The 12,609-nt window shown below is 40.4% G+C and overlaps 1 protein-coding gene across 2 annotated transcripts in view; it reads right to left on the minus strand.

Annotated features, from left to right (window-relative positions):
- Nucleotides 1–12,609, minus strand: part of PKIA (cAMP-dependent protein kinase inhibitor alpha) — a 90,882-nt gene that overhangs the window by 77,684 nt on the left and 589 nt on the right. The gene's annotated exons all lie outside the window — the stretch shown is intronic.

The raw sequence follows: 12,609 nt of genomic DNA on the forward strand, positions 1-12,609 counted from the left end.
GATTCTTTAAAGTAGAAGCTGAGGGAAAGCAGATATAAAGAAGTAATTAAATGAAGGAACTGGGGATCTCTCAATATGAGACCTGCGTCCAACCCTGACATCACCCTCTGGCCCTGCAGTCATCCCTTGCACCAAAGGGGTACAACCCTGGGCTCTGCAACACATTGTTTACAGGCACCAAACCTAGGGCCAGCCCCCGACAGACAACACCACAGCTGACAACACAGGGGAACGTCAGGGTGAATTAAACTGAACATTTCATCAGTATCAAAACCTTTACAATGAAAGACAAAAGCAAAGAGCACCAGGCCAGAGCAATAGTACATCGGGGAGGGTGTTTTCCTTGCACGCAGCTGACCTGGGTTTGATCCCCAGCATCCCATATGGTCCCCCAAGCACAGCCATGAGAAATTCCTGAGTGCAGAGCTAGCAGTAACCCCTGAGCATTGCTGGCTGTGATCCAAAACGCAAAATAATAATAATAAAAAAAGAGCACCGAATTGTTTATAGAAAACTGCATATAGTCCATAAATGGTTATTACATACCCAGAGTTTGTGTGATATGTATTTTTGTTTGACTTTTAAATCATCATCATCATCATCATCATCATCATCATCATCATCATCCCGCTGATCGTCAATTTTCTCAAGTAGGCACCAGTAACGTCTCCATTACTCCTAGCCTGAGATTTTAGAAGCCTCTCTTTACTCGTCCTTCCCAAAGGTGCCACATTGGAGGCTCTTTCAGGATCAGGGGAATGAGATCCATGGTTGTTACTGGATTTGGCATATAAATATGCCATGCGGAGCTTGCCAGGCTCTCCCAAGGGAGCAGGAAACTCTCGGTAGTTTGCCAGGTTAGCCAAGAGAGGGAGAATTAAGCTATAAGATGTCCAAGCCTCTGGGAGCTTGGTTTTATAGTCCCTGGATGTTGGCCATTGATGGGATTACAGGACACCGGGGGAAGTTTCTTGGTGTGACCCCCTACCTACTGGAATATGGGGGTCTGGGCGGAAGAGGCCAGTTCTGATCTGAGCAGACTTGGAGATCTCAGTCCCGGGTCCCACATACCTGCTTCCTCTGCCGGTTCCTTCATACATGAGGCTCGTCTGAACGTGTGGAGAGGGGCCTTAAGCATGGCTGTGGCTGGGTTCCGGAGATCTTCGGCTGCTCAGAGCAGGGAGGGAAACTCAACCCACCTCCTCCAAGGAGCCCTGGTGAAGACAGCTAGGCACAAGGGCAAGAGACTCTGACTTTAAAAAAGCACGTAATTTCACTTTTTCTTCCTAGATGGCCTTTTTTATTTATGGACATGGGCCATTTTGGTTTATAGAAACAAGTATAAAAACTGTATATTAAAATGTTTTTCTTAGATTCTTTGAGCAAAACAAAATGAAAAGATATCATGGTCCCTCCCCAAAGTAACACAGAAATGATCTGATGTACAACATAGTTACAGGTAAGTTATCCATTTTGGGCAACTTTATGATATTGAGTAACAATTTTTCCCAGTAGCTGCCTACTAAATATATATATGTATATATATGTTGTATATGTATAATATTATATATGCACACACATATATAATGCCCAAAATATATTATGTGATTATATAATAATTTATAACTGCATCACTGTATCACTGTCATCCCATTGCTCATCGATTTGCTTGAGTGGGCACCAGTAACATCTCCATTGTGAGAATTGTTGTTACTGTTTTTGGCATATTCAACATGCCATGGGTAGCTTTCCAGGCTCTGCTGTGCAGGCAAGATACTCTTGGTAGCATGCTGGGCTCTCCGAGAGGGGCGGAGGAATAGAACCCGTGTCAGCCGCATGCAAGGTGAACGCCCTACCCACTGCATTATCACTCCAGCCCAATATATAACATTATTTAAACATATAAATGTATACTTGGATAAAGAAAAATAATTAATTAGAGGGCTCTTCACAGTTTTTGTTTGTTTTTAATTTTATTTTTGGACCACCAAAGCCGTGTTTATGATTTATTCCTGGGTCTGTGCTCAGGGTACCGTATGTATTGCCAGGGATTGAATCCAGGTCTGCCTCCTAAGAAGCAATTAATTACTTTACCTGGTGTACTACCTCACCAGCACTCTTCAAGGGTTTTTATTAGAGGAAATAAACAAGTAAGTCTTTATAAATTAAGTTTGCTCTCTTCCAAGAATGCCATCAGCAAGGCAGCAAAAAACAAAACTAAAAAGTAGGCCAACTGTTGCTTTTAAGGGAGGGCATTTCCAGATTATGTGACACTTCTGAAATCAACACCCTTATTCACCAACCTTGTAACATTTCTCTGACAGTAAATCATTGGAGTGATCAGACACACAGTAAAATTCAGGAGGAGAATCAGATGCAGAGTTAACACCAAATGACTTTGCCCAGGCCTGCTGATCAACTTGTGGCAGAGCTGAAAATAGAAGCTCAGGCTAATTCTCACAACTGTTGCTGAGAGGGCCTGACAACTTACCATTGTGGTGCGCTCGGCCTCTCCTTCTGCCTGAGTTTACTGAGACAATGTCCCGGAGGTTCAGGGCCTGTCAACATTTCGTTGACCAAACATGAAGAGAAGTTGGAAAAATCGTTGATAAATAGCTAGGGATAGTTGTGTATGATGAGGGGTGGTTATGAATTGTCCCTGAGAATAAAAAAGCTAAAAGTGGAAGGCGATGAGTAACCCTTACTAGGTTTCAGGTAACTTCTCTTTTTGATGCTATTGTCTTTACTCTTCTCAGTAAGCTAGAGATATTCCAGTTATAAATATCAAGCAACAATTGACAGAGGTGAAAATTCACCCTGAGAGAAAATGGCAGAGGTGGGATGCAAATTATTTGGTAATTACATTCAAACTCACTTCCCGGCATGGACAGAAATTTAAAAATTAAAGAGGGCAGGAGTAAAGTGATTGCCTCGCATGAGGCCCACCCAGATTTGATCCCTGGCACCCCCTAAGGTTCCCTGAGTCTGTCAGGAGTAATTTCTGGATGCAGAGCCAGAAGTAACCCTCGAACACCTCTGGATGTGGCCCCCAAACAAAACAAGACAAGAAAAATGAACAAACACAATTAAACAGAGAACTGGAAGGGGATCCAGTTAACAGTAGACTTTAGCTACTGAAACTGAAACTGCATTAAGATGTTTTGAGTTTTTTTATTGAACTTGAAAATGAGCAGAAGTTTAACAGGTCTCAGAAAAAATGATTCAATTGATTGAAATGCATCCAATTACAGTCAGATACTTTGAGATCTTCTACTGGGCTATGTGCTGTCATTCTGCTTCATCCTCCATTTTACTTACTGAGGAGGAGTAAAACATTTAAATATCTTTTTACATTTAAATATGTACTTTTTAAATTTACGTTTAAAAATTATTTACAGGAATCGTTTTTTTACTAAACAATGAACACGATACCAATATTTCTTCCTTTATTCAATGACCTGATTAGTACCAGATAATTTTAATGCCAGATTTCATTCTTGTGGTGAAAAAGTGTCAGGAGCTATAGTACAGTGGGTAGGGTGCTTGCCTTCCATGCGGCCAACCTAGGTTCGGTTCCCAGTCAGGAGTGATCCCTGAGAACAGCAAGGCGTGGTCCACAAACAAAGCAAAACAGAACAAAAAAGGTACAGTTCCACCTATGCACAGGTCAAACCTATGCATAGAATTGGTTTTCAATTTATATCTTTCTTTCATACAAAAATACTGAGGCTTAGAAACATGGTGATTTGTCAGATCAAACTGAGAAGATTTTATTACTGAAATCTTACATTTTGAATTTTCTACAAGCACAGATATTTGTAATTGAAGAAACAAGAGTAGTTCTTTTTTTTTCCTACCCTTGATCATTGGTCATTGGTTCAAAGTTTTGAACTGCTATCTAAAAGAATGATATACATCAAACTGAAATCGATAATTACATCTACACCCCACCTTACCAAATCTTGGAGGTAAAACAATATGGGTTAGCAAGAAACAACGGAGAGCCTTGTTTCAGACAAATTATCAAACTAAACTTTGTGGATAATGGTGCATTTTAAGTTGTACCATAAGTCATCAAAATTAATCACAGTGAACATGTGTAGAATATCAATTATTTTGTAATGATAGGGTTGCTACCATTTTTAAAGTGCTATTACCCATTTGTCTTACAAATAGGCTGTGAACAGCTATAATAACGCTAAGCATCAAACTGACCATTGCAGATGTTTTTATTCTCTTTTTTTATAATCTTAAAATTACAGTTTAGATTTATTTAGATATGTATCAAGATAGTATATGACACTGAGAAGCTCCCTAGAAATGTAAATATTTGTGAGATATACCAAGCACTCTTTCTCATGCCTTGCTTTGCCGTTCTGGGTTGTTTTCTAATGTACATACGATACTGAAGAAAAGTAAATGAGCTTTCTCTGAAGAGAAAGATCACCAGCAACGTTTCAACTAAATTTTATCCATGAAGATTATCATAGGTATATGTTTATTTGTTACAAAACATTTCTGTTCTGATCATCATGTGATTTAGTAAATTGAAAGTGTCACAAGAGTTAATGTCAGTCTCTTGTTCTTTCAGCTTGATTCACTGCAGGAAAAACACAAGCTAGAGAAAAGTAACCTGCCCAAAACAGCTCACTTCCTTCAGAGGAGAGATTAACTTAGAAAAACAATGACTTGTCACACTTTAATTTTGTGGATAATAGTTTAAAAAGTGTGAAAATGCTCATTGCTGAATATACCCTCAAAAGCTTGCATTATTCTGCAACTCATGAGCAGATCTTCTCATTTAATAATACTACAGACTTCAATTTTCCAAAGTTTTCACATATTAAATGTCATTTAAAAATATTTACATTTTTTAAATGGGATGTTCTTTAAACATAAGGGTGGATTTAGTGAGTGGGAGAGATTTATTCTTATTTTTTATGTTGGGTTCTTACCAATTCAGGTGCGGTATTATTTCTGGTAGGGTTAAGTTTTTGAAGAGATAGATGATATTAGTTGAATATTGATCGTGATTATCAGAGAATCTGAGTATTAGGGATCATGGGGGGAGTCTAAGAAATGGATGAACGTTATTACTGACTTTTCAATGGCCAGTCCATCAAATTCTGCAGTATACAACAGAAATGAAATAGTTATAGTTACTGCCCTACAACAATGAGTGAGCAACAGTCATTTCCACTCTGTCTTATTGTGTGTCCCATGTGGGTTCATTCTGGCAAAGGACAGAATGCTTATTTGCTTTATGTCTGATTTTAAAGACAGTTTAATCAGACAGAAAAAAAGGATATATAAAAGTGAGAATGTTTATTAATAAACCTTTCCTTCCCAATCAAAGAAAATGTGTGCCGTAAAATATTGCTGTGAAATAAATGTCCCAGGTATCTCTATGTTTTTTCAGCCTTCAGTTTAAGTAGCTTTTCAAAAATGTTATGAACATGTTGCTTCATCCTGGCCTGTTTAGCATGTTAATGTCTAATTTGAGAAAAACATGATGTAATCCCCAGAAAGGTCGGCCGCTCCTCCCTTGAACAATGCAAAGCAAGACTGTCTTCTTTGAGGGTAGTTAAAAGTCTTATCAATCTTATTTATACTTCACATGTGCCCCAGTATTGTATGGCTTCATCCTGTTGTTCATCGATTTGCTCGAGCGGGCACCAGTAACGTCTCCATTGTTAGACTTGTTCTTATCGTTTTTGGCATATTGAATACACCACAGGTAGCTTGCCAGGCTCTGTGTGGCTTAGCTTAAACCATGCTCATCACTTGGTTTTAATCATTCTATATAAAAACTCATTTTAACGGACACACTAGAGGGAAACTGAAAACGTTTGACATAATATGGGTATATAAATTTGAATTAAATTTTTTAATTAGGTTGGATAAAAATGAGCCACTGTGCAACTTAATTTAATAATGATAAAACTAGCTATAGGGTTTTCTATTCTTGACATTATGAAAGTCCTTGACTACCATCTCTCATATATCCTGTAGTATTTGCGGGAGGGCTCTGACATAATGAGCAGAGTCACGGGGACATTCCCAACAATACTTAGATACCTGGGACAAAGATACAGTGTTTGGACCAGAAATTTGATGCAGAGCTGTGGAGAAAGTCTCTCAGGATCCCCTGGGGCCTCCAACGCTACACCCGACAGAGCCGAGATGTCATGAGATGCCAGGGACCAAACCTGAGGCCTCACACATGCAATTCATGGCCTCTCATTATTGTCCCCATCCCTACACTTTTCTTTTCATATATAGATTAATGTTCTTGACACACGCTTAAATTTCAGCATCAACAGGAGCCAAACCATGTCTATTTCCTTTAGGATTAACTCCTAACTATAGAGGGTTGTTTACTGGCACCTGGGTTAGAAAGGAAGAATGATAAACATAACTTGCTATTGCTTCCTTAGATTAACAAAACCAAATAATATCACTGTCAACAACATTACCAGAAAGAAATTGTAACTCTGAGGTAGACACGTCATAGTTTATCCTAAAAAAATGAACAAATAAAAAAAAATCAATACATATCAGAAGATACCACTCGACTACTAGTTAATATTCTGCATCTTTGGCAGTATTGTACACTAAGTTTGAGAACTGTGTCTCTTTTTTTGTAAAAAATTGCTCTGACTAGAAAGTCCTAAATAAATCTCTTGGAATACACTGTTAAGAGCTCATGCTAGAATTCCTTTCCCATGAATGAAGGGTCACTGGATCTTTATTCTCTCTGACACTAGCTTCCTACTCATCTCTGCTAGTGAACAGCTCTCACTTCAGGCCCTGATCAGGAAGAACAATAGAAGGAGAATCTCATTTGGAGTGCCAGAAATGTCTGGGCTGACAAAGGACACGCACGCTGTCAAATGATCCCAGGGTTCACCAACCATTTGCTGAAGAGCTCTTGAGTGTGTCCTTAAACATTTGCAACTGTATTCAGGATTCTCTGCAGAGATGTGCGTGCAGAGGCATGTGGAAGTGGCTGCCAAATCTTTATTAAATTACTGAAGGTAATATTAAGACCCAAAAGTTTAGGAAGCAATTGAAAGACTAATCACAAACCAATTTTAAACTACTCCGACAGCTTTGACCTAATGATTTATGCTTCCCTTTGTTGTTTATTTCGAGGAGAAGCATGGTAATTAGAATTGTTTCATTAAGGAGGCATCCCTGAGTTTCAGTGTCTACCCCCTTCATGTAAAATTAGCATATAGTAGGATATTTAAATTCGCTTCCATAGCTAAAACTACCTAGCAGAATCTTGAAACAAAGTAAGTCCTTTAACGTGTAAGCCAGTGTCCCCTGCTTACCCATTTTTGATAGAAATGAAAGTGTGTCAAAGGCAGGTACAAAGCCTTTACATTTTTTCTTTGGCTATGTTTACTATGTTTTATTATGTGATATGTGCAGTGTGGAAGAGTACGTAAATTCATAATAAGCTGTTGACTAATATTTGAATGTACTGTGTACTTTTACTATATAATTCTAGTAGCACTGTAGTCCCGTTGTTCATCGATTTGCTCGAGCAGGCACCAGTAACGTCTCCATTGTGAGACTTGTTACTGTTTTTGGCATATTGAATACACCACGGGTAGCTTGCCAGGCTCTGCCACTCGAACAGGATACTTTCAGTAGCTTGTCGGGCTCTCCAAGAGAGGGTGGGAGAGGGTGGAGGAATCGAACCCACGTGGGCTTCGCGCAAGGCAAACGCCCTACTCTTGCTATTGCTCCAGTCTCCTATATAATTACTGTGCTATCACTCCAGTCCCTATATAATTACCTAGGAATAAAAAAAAAGAAACCTAATCAGTATGTGCAAAAGTACTAAAAATCAGACTTAGGTTGTGAAAAGAAATAGATACACCTGGGAAATAAAATATGATTTCTTATCAAGTGTTAGAGCCAGAGAGATAGGTCAAAGGGTTGTAGTACATGTCTTGCATTTATGAAGTGGACTCTATCCATAATATAACGAAACTAATCAGCATAGAAAACAAATTAGGATAACCCAAGGCCCATTCAACTCTCACTTATATGTGGAGATTCAGAACCGACGAGGAGTCAGAATGGTCCAATGGGATAATCAAGTTCCTTACACAACTGCCACCCACGCTTGAGTCCTGAGCTCTGTTCTTTACTATCTGCATGAATTTGGACAAAATAAAAGTCTTTATCTATTATGCGGTTAGCCATGCCCACTAAGATGTGAAGAAGCCTAGGGCTGATGACATAAATATATGAATTGAGATTGGGTTTGATCCCCAGCGCCGCAGAACACTGTGAGCACAGAGCTGGGAGTAGCCCTGAGCACAGTTGGGTGTGACCTCAAAAACCAAGCAAAGGTAAATTTTGAAAAATTGTAGAAAAATTCAAATGATAGGGGTCAGAGAGACAGTGCAGGAGAGAGTGTGCTTGCCTTGCACGCGGCTGACCTTGGACCGATCCCTAGCGTGCCTTCTTGTCCCTCAAATCCACCAGGAGTGATCCCTGAGCACAGAGTCAGGAGTCAGTTCTGAGCACAGGTAGATGTGGCCCAATTCCCCACCTTCAAAAGGAAAAATTTTAATTATATTTTGAAGATAATAAATTAAAGGAGAAAATCTGGTCTCAAATTTGTATATAAAGTATGATATTAGTATTTGTAAACTGTAAAAGTAGTTGGTGGTTAGAAATATAATAAATATTTATATCACTGCCCCTGTCCCTGTCATCCCATTGCTCGAGCGGGCACCAGTAACATCTCCATTGTGAGACTTGTTGTTAGTGTTTTTGGCATATCGAATACCCCACGAGTAGCTTGCCAGGCTCTCCTGTGGGGGCGGGATACTCTCAGTAGCTTGCCTGACTCTCCAAGAGGGATGGAGGAATTGAACCTGGATTGGTCGCGTGCAAGGCGAATGCCCTACCTGCTGTGCTATCGCTCCAGCCCGAATATGTATGTAAATATTATAAATATAAACATTATAAATATATAATTTCGTGGGCATAGATGAATGATCACTGTATCACTGTTGTCCCATTGCTCATCTATTTGCTCAAGCAGGCCCCAATAACGTCTCCATTCATCCCTGTCATGTTCAGGGTCAGGGGAATGAGGCCCATTATTGTTAGTGCTTCAAAAATTAACATAAATAAAAATATGGGTGTCATCCCATGTAATACAATTCTTTAAAAATCAACACATACCTAATCTATATTTTCATAAGAGCAAACTAATATATATGCCATTGTGGTGGAATTTAAAAACTAATGATTCCTTCAAGAAAATGAAACAACCGAGTGTCTATTCTGCATTTACAGAGTTAGACACTTGACTCTGAACTTCAGAGTTCCAGACGCTCTACTCAGAGGAGAGTTAGAAACTCTACTCTGAAAGCTGTCAGTCACAGCCCCTGCTCTCCAGCTGCTTGAGAAGGGCTAACCATCTTCACAAAAGAGAACAGACCACGTGTGAAAGCCATTCGGCCTGTGCAAGGGAGGGACAGAATGGAGGGGTGAAGCGGCGGGGTCAGGCAGGCAGGAAGGCAGGTCCGGGGAAGCCTTCTGGAATACTCAGTCTAGTGTGCCCAAGATTCTGACATGTATAGGCCAACCTGAAGGAACAAATGGAGGCAAAAGGCATGACACCGTGGGGCACACACTTGGAAAAAAAACCAAAACAGTTGCATTAGACTGGTTTTGGAGTACTTAACAAGGAGCAGAAAAAAAAAAAACTAAATGAAGAGGTACAGACATGTCTGGTACAGAGTACTTTATCAATAACTTTTAAATGTTAGTAATTGAAAAATAACAACAACAACAAAACCTTAAAAAATAAAGACACAATGAGGGGCGGGATCAATAGCACAGCGGGTAGGGCATTTGCCTTGCACGCAGCCAACCCCGGTTCGATTCCCAGCATCCCATATGGTCCCCCGAGCACCGCCAGGAGAAATTCCTGAGTGCATGAGCCAGGAGTAACCCTTGTGCATCGCTGGGCGTGACCCCAAAAGCAATAAATAAATAAATAAATAAATAAATAAATAAATAAATATACAATGAACAGAGAAACCTGGCCATTAAAGCAGCACTTTTTTTCCTATTCACTTTCAGTGGATGGATGCATTAGATAGAAATGACATTTAATGTTTCCTTTGGTCTTAAAATATCTAGGGCTTTTGTTTTATGTTTTTCAAAATCTTGGGATAGGGCAAGTTCAATTGGTGGCTAATGGCAGTGATGCAGCAATAGAAAATGGTTTGTGTTTCACTCTTAAATTTGTGGTCTCTAAATCACTAGCACACTGATAGTCCATGAGATTGAATGGCTTTTTATGTGACTGAAATTCGTCAATGAAATTCAAGTCTATGTTGTCAAAGCTTCAAAAGTATGAGGCTCATTTGGCATCTAATGATGCACTTCCTTCTACTTTTCATTTCTTCTCCGTTTTTGAGCACCAGGTCATTATTTTTTCTTTGCCCTAGAAGCACTACAAGGAAATGAGATAAAATAGTAAATCAATCATAGTGATGAAATCCCACTTAGATTCTCCCAAGCTCTGTAATACAGAAACTTCCTTCAGATTCTGTTTAAATGCAACAATACAAATTCTGAAATCTTCAGCTTAAATTTCATTATCCTCATTATTTGCCCTCAAATAAAAAGTCAACATTTCTACTTTGTTTGCTTTCTCCTAATAAAAAGACACAGAGTTTTACATGTAATTTGGTGGATTCATCTCATCTGTAAAATCTCTAGGGACTCTGATGCCACCATAGGCAGATCCAAGACCCCTGATTGTCACCAATTTTTTTTTTTTGGCCAAAGAATTAAGTTTCTCTAGAAAACCAGGTTACAAACCTTTTCGAATTCTAATCCTCATTAATGCTTTTCTCTTCAATAGAAAAACATCTCAGATGATGGACACTGTATTGTACTTAAGATCAAGTTCACAAATGTTCATGCATTTGGGGTTAATTTCTTTTTTTCCCCTCCCCTTGGGTTAATTTCTTTTCAAATGAATGATCATATTATCACTTGCCCTCATTTTCTGCTCAGAATACTTATTTAGTTAACTGTGTTAAGATGAGGAAACAAAGGTAGCTCAATAAAGGATGATGATGTTCGTGTCCTTTGTTCCCTCTTCTACTAGATGTGCCACAGTGAAAAATCTGGAATCTTAAAAAAAAATAAATTCTAAATCCACTGGCACTCAACATCTATTAGCAACAACAGTAACAACAAGTTCAAAATAAAATCAGCCCCAAGGGGTTCCTGACCCAGGGGATGGACTGTCTGGGGGAGGGGCCATGGGGGGGGGCTTCTCACCCTCCATTCCCTCTGCCATATATTCAGAAGGTGAAGACAAAGAAGCCAACTCAGATCTGCTTAAAGTGTCCAGAGAAAAAGAGAATGTATTTCAAGAAAATACTGGAATAACATAGGGTCAAACTGACATTGTTTTTCAGAGTATAGTCTAGAAGAAACAGTGTTTAAAGAGAGAGGTAAACAGAGGTCTTTCTTTAAAAAATAAATAAATAAATAAATAAATAAACCTTGAGCTCTTCCTGATTGACTTGTTCTTTTTAAATTGCTACAATAAAATGCGATGACCCTGGAGACAGCCAGAATCTGCCTTCCAGTCTAAAGGTCTCCTTTTAAATAGAATACTGGCACACCGACGCAGTCTGGCTGACGGCAGCGATTCCCTTGGTGAAGTGGCACGTTTGCGACCCCCATCACAGCCATCTTAACCGTTTCACAGCAAATTATTCAATTGTGCATCCCTAGGTGGCAACAAGAATACGCTCTGCAGCAATGGGTTTGCGTGGAAATCTAGCACAAGGCGGGGGTGGGGGGTGGGAATCGACACATTTGAGGGTGATCAACAGCTTGAGGTGTTGATTGGGCAGCTCCACGGGGGCTTTCTGATTGCCTGGGGGGGGTGGTGAGCGGGGGGGGGGGGGAGGGGGGGCAAACTCTCTTATGGTTACTGGGGCTATCCTAGGACAAACTGCTTGCTCGTAGGGTCAGACTGGCCCCAATGCCTATCCAGCCAGGTGTCTCCCAAAAGCTTGCAGAAAAAAAAAAAAAACCGGAATAGACCCACATCCACATTGATGCTTCCACCGCTACCTGTGCACCAGCGCAAAACATGCAGACCATCGCCCAGATCCTCACACCCCAACCGGTCCTGCGGGTAGGTAGGGCAGTGACAAGGAAAGAAATGATAGGGAACCCTGCAGGAACTGAGATTTCCCATGCCGGGGGAAGGACCCAGGTCACAGAGATAGCACCTGGATCGGTGTAGAGCTTTGCCCTTTCCAGGTCCTTGATAAAAATCAGCCAGGGAAGCAAAGGCAAGAGAACGGGAGCTGACGAGGGCTGTCGAGTCCACGGGCGCAACACGAGGGGAGATCAATGAAAGGACTGGCAGGAAACAGAGAGAGAAGCAGGGAAGGGGGGCTGTTCAACCCAGGCCAGACAACAGGAGGCTCGGTCAGAGTCCCCTCTCCGTAGAGACGCGGAAGAGCCCCGATAGTCTCGACGGAGCAGGTGTCCGACAGAGACCCGCACACAGGCGCCGAGTGGGAACCCAGCACG

The sequence above is a fragment of the Sorex araneus genome, chromosome 2, assembly GCF_027595985.1.
Source record: "Sorex araneus isolate mSorAra2 chromosome 2, mSorAra2.pri, whole genome shotgun sequence".
NCBI lineage: Eukaryota > Metazoa > Chordata > Mammalia > Eulipotyphla > Soricidae > Sorex > Sorex araneus.